Raw genomic sequence first — 12,003 nt, 5'->3', positions numbered from 1 at the left:
CTGAAATCAAGATTATAGAGGTCGCTCTAACAAATGTGTCAATTATCGGTTAATTTTGGTTGAAACAGGCCTGTGTCTAGTTTTACCCGTCTAGTCTAGTTGATATGCCCGAGTATAGTAGTGATATGACATTATCATGTCCAAGTATGGGCAAATCACATTTTTTTTGTCACATAAATTTGATAGTGTAGACAAATCTTAAGTTTTGAACCCAATGAATGAAATAAAATGTTGATCTCAAAATTTAAATTAGGGAGACCAAAACGCTTATTTGTTGAATTTACGCTATTGAATGATTCGAATCTCGTCTTTTCGGGAGAGGGTTCACGCTTACTCTTCATTATCTTTAAACAGTATATTCATTTTGTAAATAGGCATTTTGTCATATTATTACTTGATCTGTCCATCCCAGATTAAAAATATATAATTTATCAAATATTTTACATTCTTAATTAATTTCTCTATTTCATTCATGCATAATTTATAACTGTACAGTAGGCCTATGCCTTTTAATATGGGGGCAGGGTGGGGTAGGGTCAATGATTTCATAAAAGTAGACTTAACCATTCACATATTTTAATCAGTGGCGTAACGCAGAGGCCTCTGAGACCCTGGTTTAGGAACAGGTACGTTTGGGCGTTTTAACTTTTTTTCGACATATTAGGCCTACTGTTTTTTCCTCTGGACACTGCTCAAACAGTGACAAGAACGCTAGTTGATCATCATACCCAGTACCGTTTTGATTTTACGATCATTCGGTAAACCACCTCGGCGCCACCATAAGCTCCGGGGCCCCCTGGGTTATCAGTGAACGCTCATATGTTAGTACGCCACTGATTTCAAAGCAACGTAGCCAACTATCTGTAGATTGTTTGAAAATAGTTCCGTTCATCAATTAACCGGAATCCACATTTCTAATCAATAACTCTTTAAAAAAACATTTTACCAAACAAACACCATATTAAGATAGATTAATAGACCAATATCTGCGCAATTGACGCAATTGGGCCACGCCAACATCATTTAAATTCGATATGTGTCAACACCATGTCTAATATTGATGACAAGTAATATCTCTTAGCGTTTATCATGATTCTTATCCCAGCTTATTTTTTGACAATTTCCAAAGCACACTTTTCAGTGCAGTGATAAGTTGCACTTGTCATCATCCAATTCTGTCCAATGTCCGAGTTTTACTGTCCGAGTTCTGCTTCTTTCCGATTCGTCTGATAGAAACCACAAATTGATTCAATAAACATGAGAGTTTCATCAATAGGGTCTTTACTAAAAACCAGAACAATCAACAAACACCTTAATCAATGCCGATTAGCAATCGTATTAAGCATTATGTATTAGTTTTGTTAACAAATGTATGTACAATACAAGCCATATGATTTTGACGTGTTTAATATATCTATTTATTGCAGATATGCTGATAAGCGTAATACATTTATAGCTCGGACTGATTCCTTTCATAACTCTGTCTTTAACTTTGTTGTTAGACATTTCAGAGGTCTGCCTGTGGAGTGTGGATCAAGCATACAGTAGTAACTTATCGGAAATATCTTACCGGAGTTGTTTTAAATAATAACATATATATATTGATATAAAGTGAGGGCGATCAAAGTATATTGATCGAAACGTCGAGAAACTCAACAGTTCTTTTCAGAACTAATACACGTGGTGTACCGCAAACTTTATATCAACATTTGATTTCGCCATGCAAACCTTCAAATAATATAATATATATATAATATTTTAAGGTATTGTTTAGCTCTTATGTAAACTAATAATATCAGTTGCAAAATGTTAACGTTTTATCTTTATAGGAAATCGTGATTTTTATGTGTGTAATTCATTTTATGTAAGTATTTCTATGTGGAGAGCCTCGACTGATATTTTTATTTATAACTTTTAGGTGATCCTGCCTCATTGATTTACCTTTGTACTGTTTATAGTTCTTACTTTGTACTGTATTTGGAATTTGGCGAAATAAATTATTATGATATTATATAACATGACATAATGGACGCGCACGTCACCAAGAACTTTTTTTTGCTTCCTTTTTTAAAAACTATTTATATCTTCTTTTTTTTTAAAGATTTAATTTTACATAACTTTCTTTATTTTAACTTTTATAATTATTTGTTCTGTGAAATGGTAAATGAAATAAATACACAATAAATAAATAGAGGTGGTACAAAAACCCCAGGTTTGAACCCATTTTGCAACTAAAACGTGTACTATATTATGATTACGTTATTAGTTTCAGTAACAAAGTTGGCACGAAAAAAGCAACTTATAAATAACTTATCGATTCCATCATTCGCCCACATTCAATGCAATGCCAATGGTTTACAATCTTGCAAGAAATACTGATGATGATACTATTTTATATCAATTTCGAATCCCATGTGATATTAAACATATTTCATAATCATGATGTTTCATCTTTCCCCGCTACAGTCATGAGATAAAGGAAGGAACACATAATCATGATGACATCAACTGGGTGTGGTCGACGAATTTGGCACTTTGGTCAATTGGTCGGCGGAGCCTAGAAAATGAATTTCACACATAAATTAACGCTAAACAGGAACATAGATGGACAAAAGTTATGGGAAATTAAATATGGACTGTTTTTTTTCTTCTAATTTATAGACGTTTTTCCTAAGATGTGGTTAAATAATTATAATCAAATTGTGTAAAGTTATAGACATTTGCCAAATAATTCAATTTCTGTTCAGGGCTATCTTTATTCAAGCTATAGGCCTAGTAGTAGTTAGTAATGGTAGTTCAAATTTGCTTATAGCTAATGTGATTGGTTTGTTAGTCAATAACGTAGGCACGACTTTTCTCAACAACACAACAAGATATTTACGCGCGCGTACATAAATATGTTATCAGTTTATGTATACGCCATTCTGTGTCTCGTGATGTCCTGACCACAGACAAATGATTAAGGCCCATTTACACTAGGGCGATAACGATTGACGACAAATAGATAAACATACATTTTTCTTGGATAAAACAAAAGAAATTAGAACAGTTTTCGTTCTAGAACTATAGGATAATCGTATGCTGTATTTGATAAAAATAATATTTTTAAAAATCCAATCAAATGACGTCATGATCAATAAAAACAATAAAATTGTATTGTAACGATATTATTGCTCTTACTTGCATGACGTCATTTGATTGGACGTGTGTAAATATTATTTTCATCAAAGGCAGCATAGAATCTTATAATTCTAGGATGAAAACTTTTAAAATCTTTTGTATATGTATGAAAAATGCATATTTATCTTTTTATCGTCGGTCGTTATCGCCCTAGTGTAAATGGGCCTTAATCCACGTACTAACGTAATACTACTGTACTTAAACTTGAGAAACAAAGTTTGGTAATTGTGTCGAATTCAACGAGGGCATTAAACTACTTAAATGGTGGCGGTTTACTGCTCATTTAGACAATGTAATTAATCGTTAATCTAAATAGTTTTTAGACAGATATTATACCACAAAGTAAACAATCTACCTCGTATATACGCATGTATACTCTAATCGATCACGCATTGGTCGCCCCAGACGCATTAAAGTCAAAATCTGTAAACTATTTACAATAGCACTGAATTAGTACAATTACAAAAAAGAAAACATATGTCCCATGTGCTTAGAATTGCCTGTGATTTACGCGCCAAATTACATAAGTAATTTATTGCAATACCTTACTTCAATTAATAAGTGTTGCAGTTTTAGTTAAAGAGAATATATTTTGAGGGGTGATTAACCCTTTACAGACCAAGAAATTAGGTCAAGAGTTGACTACAAAATTGCAACAGGTTTTTTTTGTAAGTTAATTTATTTTATAGAATATGGATTCGGTAAACATTTTAATACCGAATTGCATTGCTTAAATTAAAGACTTATTCGCAAAAAGAGATTAACAGACGAACTTTAATTTAGATAAAAAGCACGATAAGACCCATAACTTTTCGCTGATTTTACCACTTTTGAAATGTGAGCCTTAAGTAAGAATTACAGAAATACTTCATTTTAGGATCGAGTGATGATACAGTGTATTGAAATATAACGATAAAAGCGTCTCATACAAGCTTGACTATTTTCGCGCCGCTCCTTTAGGCAGTTATATTCAAGATAACGGAAGCATTATCGGAAACAGTTACAATGCGGTACCTTATAGTTACGGCTACAAAAATGGGTATTTGCAAACTCCGACTGGGCATGCGCATACCCCAAAGCACGTCAGGAAAAAAGGCTATGAAAACATTTGCTGATAAAAATATTGAGGCGCATGTAGACGGTAGTTATCGATCGTGAGAGGATCGGCGTTTTTTGTAAGAAATATTTATTGTTTGTTATAACGTTCTTGCTATCTCTTTTTCTTTGGCTTACTATTTGTTAACCCCTTTCCATAGTTTCACAATATTGGACTTTTCTCAGATTTACATATTTAAACTGCACAAAATATTGCTGTGCGTTTCTGTATTAAACGCAATTTAACGAATACGTCTTGATCCGAGTCTGATATTATATTCAGAATCCAATACTGTATTTAGTTTATAAACACGTAGTTACATGTTTAGCGTGTTTAAAACATAAACGTGTTTATAGCTACATGTTGTTTTCCTCCACTTGTTTAGCAGTCAACATGTCACTATTATGTTCAGTCAACATGTTTAGGTACGTGTTTAGCGTTGCGTGCATACAAGTTTACTGTGGCGGAAAAAACTCCACACTTGAGCTCCACACATGGCAAATTAAACACGTTTAAAACCTAACGCGTCTTTATATTATATATACACATATATATACAGACTACATGTTTAGAATGTATTTAGAAAACATGTTCATATCTAAACATGTTTAAGGCTAAATGTGTGGAAAAAGTGGGTACAAAATACATCTAAACACTTTTTACAAAGTAATAATTGATCTGAACATACCTACATTATAACATAATTAAATAATGTAATAATAATAATTAATATAAGATCAATAATTTAGATAGTTGTTAACACAACCTTAGAGAAATAAGAACTATAGGCTCTATCATCGATGTTGAATCCAAAAAAAGAAAATTGTCAATAATATCCGATATACTAAACTATCGATCATAAATCAAGTAATACGTCAAACAAAGTAGCGTCGGCTCACCTGTCAACGCACACCTTAGAAATTAACAATTACCGCATGGCATGGAAGGAAACAACAATCCATTGTGAATGCACAAGAAAATTGAAAATGCATTTTGATTGCGTTAATGATTTGGCAAAGAGGTGACGCACTTGTTGTGTGTTTCACAAACACAGTCAATAATGGCATACCGACACGTGAAGCTCATCACACACAATTCAAGACTAGTCCTCCGTTTGTCAACACACCACGTGTGCTTTAATAGAACGGGGAATATTTCGTTCTATTTCTATGTCATTCAACCAATTCTGATTATTTAATAAAAAAAATTAATCATTTGAAATAATACTGGAAGATTTGACAAAGGACTATTGACGAGTTACCATTCATGTTAGACGAGTTACCATTCATGTTTGACGAGTTACCATTCATGTTTGACGAGTTACCGTCCAATTTTGACGAGTTACCATCCATGTTGACGAGTTACCATCCATGTTGACGAGTTACCATCGATGTTGACGAGTTCATTGATAATCGCGTTTTATAACTTATGCGTTTAGGCTAACAAAAAGAACTTAGAGAGGAAAATTACGATTATTAGAACCAATACAATCAATCTGTCCAACAATGTGTAGGGCCTAAAATGGAAATTGTCTTGAAATATAATTGAGGCTTGAAGTAATACAAAAAATGAGAAACTATAGCACCCGTTGTTTTGGCCTATGTCCGTTTTATGATTTCGATTTTATTTTCAAAGGTAGGCCTACAATCTGTTTTCATTAAACAATTTACCAAATATCTTATCTTTAAAATGAACACAATAACTTTTGCATTAAATAAAGATCAAGTGTTTTGTTAAAAATCGTTTCCTCATCCGGCGATCTGATTGGCAAGAAAAAGTGGTTATAAACTATTGAAAGATGTATACATTCGAACGCATGATTGACGTTCAGGTGTTCTGACATAAAACACAAAAGACACCATTTTTATTAGTGATTGATGTCTATCAAGTATGAGAATGTCTTGTTCAGGGCTTATCTTTTCGATAGCAACCTGATCAAGCCTTTCAACACCTTTTTGCGCATGTGTCAAGAATTAATTCTGAGGGGGACGAGCGTTTAAATGCTGTAGAGCGACCTCAACGATAAGAAAGTACTTAGTTTCTGTATCCACTCCACAAAAATGACCAACTTAATACAGATTAATTTTAATGTTCAATGTTATTAAATAAAACCACAACATAACCTCACATAAGGGAAACTTTACCTTAAATGGTTTGTTTTTAGACTCCCTGGTGAATTTACTCCCCTTCATTTTGAATTTAATACAACAACGGTGTTTTAATTGTGTCGAAATGCAATCAAAATTCCCAGGCTTTGTGCTCGTATTTTTTCTGTGAAGGGATAGGTCCCTGGGGATAGAGAGGGCGGAAGGCCAGCGTCCAAGGGGACTGAAACCACTCATTAGATCGGAAGTTAAACTTGACAGCTATCCTGAGTAGTGTGAATTTAAGGAAATGATGATAATTTGAAGGGCTGACATAATGTTGGATTTGACAACTCAATGATAGCTGACAGTCGCTGGGTTCAAGTCTAGGAATGTAAAAAATTAGCCCTACCTGTACACCTTCTGTAAACCGCTAGTAGCAGTATGCGTCAGAGGTAGCATTTGGCCTAGGAACTATATAACACTTTTTGTCGCTTTGGGAGATCAGCAGAAACGCGTTAGTATGGACTGACTTGTTTGAATTTGGTTTACAATGTTAAATACGTGTTTTAACCTAAGCAATATCACTAATAATGCGTAAGAATAATAGGCCTACAATTTGAAACAGATCATTTTATACGTTGGTCATCGGCATTGAATCAAGAAGTTAAACACAAACAGTCCACAATGGACACTCCGATTCCGAAACTCGTACATTTGAAAGTATAGGCAGTGAAGAACCAAGAAGAATGGGAATTGCATGCTTCTCTACCAAGTACGCATCAACAACTTTTGTAGGCTACATTCTGCAAAATCTGTAGTAACTTACTAACAAACACTGTAGCATTTATCAAAGAGAACAAATACGACCTATATATCCATTATTTTAGTTATTTTATGAATTTTATAACAGTTTTGGTATTCAGCAAACCTTGATGGTTAACAATGGTTATATATGAAATTATTTCTCATCTATTCGGATCAGAATTATGTTACAGAATGTCCCCGATAAAATTCACCTTTTAAAGGAAATATATCGTCGACCTACATAATGTTAAAAAAAAAGTTCACATTTTACATGTGGTTTTTTAATCGCGCCCTTTATGTCAAACGTGGTAATTTTAACTTATAACGAAATTTCTGTTAAAAGCTTATTTCTCATTAAAAAGAGGATGCATATTCTCAGAAGACAGTGGGTGGCTTTTTAATTATTCATCGATATCCATTGGTAATGTTAAAAGTAAAATTTTGTTGACGTATGCATAGGTTTTCGCAAGGACAATATGAATTAAGCTCAGTATCTTTTGGCATAAAAATGATTAAGTCCCGGTTGGAGATCAAACGTTTAGTAAAAGTGCAGAGGACTCAAAAAGAACTTTATCGTTTAATTACTCATATTATAATAGTGATAGGAGGAGGTAGACAGAAAGAAAAAAATAATTATAAGTTAGGCCTAATTTTAAATATAGTAATTCTTGCAATTCCTTGTGGGGGAAAAATGCAAAACAATACAAATTTGTTTTCTTAATTGATCAACAGTGCTTTGTCACTGTTATATGATCTTATCTTATCTTACCAATTTCATTTTTTGCAAGAATTCCATTATTAATTAAAAAGTACATTTATTAACAACGTCAATTATGCCCTTTTCCGAAGGTTGCCGGGTAACTCTTCTTAATAATAAACATTTCTTCGAAAAAAAGTTCCAGTTGCGGCTATGTCTAGAAGGAAAACAAATTTTAGAAAATTATAAATTGTATTACTGTTTGTGGTTATCAAACATGCGAATTGTTCACCGAAATTGTATCCGTTTGATAACTGTAGGCGAGAAGCGCGCCATTGATGAGCGGCGCGTGACCGCCCAAAATCATTTGTAATTAAGCAAAGAGGGGAACTTGTAATTTATCAACAAACACGTGGTAATGATATTAATTGGTAATAATATACAAAATCATAGACAATGACAATTTATATGCTTCGTCACGTTTTACAATTGTACAGAACAACTACTGTGGTTGATGCACGCCCTAAAAGATTGCCTCTAACTTTGTCTTGTATGGTCTAACTTACACTTGCAAAATGTTTGGTATTTATTTTATACGTATATTCAATTGTATGGTCTTATTGTAATTCAACTTCAAAGAGATTCGTTGGCCTATGGTAGGTAACGTAGTGCACATTTTCCAAGCCAACGCTTCAAAAAAACATAAGAAGTAAAGGCAAATTTACACAGAGCAGAGGTAACGGTAATAGGCCTACAAATATAGAATCTATATTTATTCATTATTTACACACAACGCGGAGTGGACGGGCTATTTCCGCTCAGGAGAGATACAGATTTCACGTGGGACAAGCTACGCGGTTTTCCGCTTACCGTTACCGCTCGTCTGTGTAAATTGGCCTTAACGCGTACAACGTGTTTGGTCCTTTTCATTCAAATACTTCACCAACAGAAAATAGTGTTTATTTTCCAAATCAATATAAAACAAGATTTAGTTAATTTATTTGCCTCGGTATATATACAAATGTAATGTCAAACGCTGGAGAAAATAAATAGGGCACGATGCAGACCAATAAATTCCAATGAGATTTAAACGAATAATTAAAGTTATGATGATTAACCTGTAGAAAATGAAAGTTGGTTTTTCTTCGATTAACAAACATAACGAAAAATAACAATCCACACACGTTTTATTAAATAATGTACGAGAAGTTTAAACAACTGTGTTTATCAATTTAGAAATATATTAAACACATACATGTTGTTATAGGCCTAAGGGTAAAAAAAAAAGAAATTGATCCAGAACATGTGATAAAACCGCACATTACCGTATGTTCCCAAGATACACTAATAAAATACAAAGTAGGTTTTAATTCGTCATTTTGACGAATTAGACTTACAGGTGATAGAGACAAGCGGTAAACACACAAATCTTACCCACACAAAAGCAGCACGCACGTAATGTTAAAATATGAGGGCACTGCAGAAAGTTGACGTTTAGCCGATTTTCCACTAGGCGAATTTGTTCGCGCGAATAGAAAGCGTCAGCTTATACGCATGCGTATTCATGTTTCCATCTTCTAAATCCCTCTCTGCACCACGGAACCAACGGGATCCATAATTATAATTCAAATTATTTAAAGATGTATTGTCAAAAATAGGTTCTTTTGTAGTTTTAATAAAGTTAATCACTTCCGTAGAAAAAAAAATGATGTTTCCACTTTTAAAATGACAAAATAAATGGTTAAATTTAACCAAAAACCCATTGGCTGCCAGCCAATTTGACTATTTTTTTCTTTCAATTACAGTTTTTTCAGGTAAATACATTTTTTGGATCAAATCTATTAGTCAAAGTATGTTAAAGAATTATTTTTTTCAGGGAGACAATACATCTTTAAATGATGATTTCCAACATACCTCTTGATACCACCACGATCTAATGGCGACGTCACAATAGGTAAGATAAATTCAGCAGATGTCATTAGGGAAACACATTTCAACAAATTATGTATTCTGTTGACCTATTGTATCTTTATAATGTTATCCAATTGTTTTTAAGTATTATTACTACTATGTATAAGTATTTTTTATTTACTTTTTTTTTCATTTTAAGTATGATGATCTGTCAAACATTTTGTAAGTAAGTTAAAGATGTATTGTCCCCCAAAAACATGAAAAATGAAGATTAATTAAATCAGACTTTTAATATGTTATTTTGTAGTTTTAATAAAGGTAATCACTTCAGTAGAAAAAAAATGAAAAAAGCCAATTTGACCATTTTTGCTATAAATTACAGTTTTTCAGGTAAATACATTTTTTCGATCCATTTTTTGGTCAAAGTGGATAACTATTATGTTACATTAAAATGGCATATTCAACAACAAATTTTGTTAAGAATTATTTTTTCAGGGGACAATACATCTTTAATCATTAGTGTGTATTTACTACTGACCTATTGTATCTGTATATTGATTTGCTCGTTATCCAATTGTTTTAAAGTATTTATTTAAGTATTTTTATTAAATTACTACATAATATTAGGTTTTTATTTATTTATTTTTGTTTTTGTTTTTTTTTATTTTTGTTTTTTTTCATTTTGTTCATGATGATTTGTCATGTTTACCTGAAATTATGTAAGTTTAATCATCATTTACCTTTTATTTATATTTATATTTGTACGGACGCACCACCGAAAGATGTGTGCCCCTGATTCTAAAGTGAGTACCAATAAAATACTGAAATAGAGAGATGAAAGGCACTGACGGAAGTCCATTTAGCAAGAAGGTGGTCAGCGAAGGTGATGGTCAGTGAAGTTGATGGTCAGTGAAGGTGATGATCAGTGAAGGTGATGGCCAGTGAAGGTTGTATCATCAATGACCATGGAGGAATTAACCATGCAGTGACTAAAGGATATTTGATCAATGGCTGGCACTTTCAAGAATATAAAAATTAAAACTGAGAAACCTTAAAAACCACATAAAAATTACCGTACTTTAATATAAGAGAATTGCAATCAGAATACCGCTACATAATTATAGACTGGTTATCGATGGATATTACCAATTATGAATAATATGATGGACATCAATGGCGTCTTTCAAACTTAAAAATTCGAGATATTTATCAGTTGGACTGGATAATGTCATATTTCGTCGTCACAAATCTTAATTTATTTCCTAAAAGCACTTCATTAAAGTTCAAATGAATCCTTGTTTAACTTTGTAGTCTTTAGAACTTTTGGGAGGATGATTACTTCCGCTATTTGGCTTATTTTGTCAAATTTTGCGTTGGTGTTTCGTAGCTTGTTGCACTCACGTATCTCGTTGTCATCATACATTTCCTTGCATGTCATTTTCGTCACAAAAATACTATGGAAATACTAGGAAAACCCCTCTATTTTCGCATTCATTTGTATTTTATAGTTAATTGCAAATTATATAGCACGGCCCTAGTGTATTTCCTGACGTTAACGTATAATTTACGCCTACATTCACGTCACGGCGTCGACAATATGCGTAACTGTACACTATACCTTTTTATCAATTTTGTTACACCTATTATTATACTCAAAACGACTGTATTGCAATAACAGTTTGTTTTCTGATTTAAACGTAACGTATCTATTTACGCCTACATTCACGTCACAGCGACAATATGCGTAACTATACATGTGATAATATAGCTTTCTTATCAAGTTTGTTACTAGCTGTTATCATATACTCAAAACGACTGTATTACGTATTACAATAACAGTTTGTTTTCTGATTAAAACGTTAACTGTATCGATTTACGCCTACATCCACGTCACGGCGACAATATGCGTAACTGTTTAGTGTACATGTGATAGTATGCTTTTTTTATTCAATTTTGTTACTACTACCAGTACATTAAAATATTTGGTAGACCTATATTATATATGTTTGTTATATACTCACAATGACAGTACCATTATACTACTGAGATCCTTGCAACGATTAATAACTCTGACCACTGTACTGCCTCATTCTGCTGCACAACAACCCCATAGTGGGTCTGAAATAGTACTGTACTGTATTTCAATTTCAGGTGTGCCTATGCAGGTGCACACTCCAGAAAAGTCTTACTAATAATCGTATTTTGTATACATAGCCTAATTAAAGTAA

The sequence above is a fragment of the Antedon bifida genome, chromosome 3 (genome assembly GCF_963402885.1).
Source record: "Antedon bifida chromosome 3, ecAntBifi1.1, whole genome shotgun sequence".
Classification (NCBI taxonomy): domain Eukaryota; kingdom Metazoa; phylum Echinodermata; class Crinoidea; order Comatulida; family Antedonidae; genus Antedon; species Antedon bifida.
Note: the sequence above shows the minus strand (reverse complement) of the source record.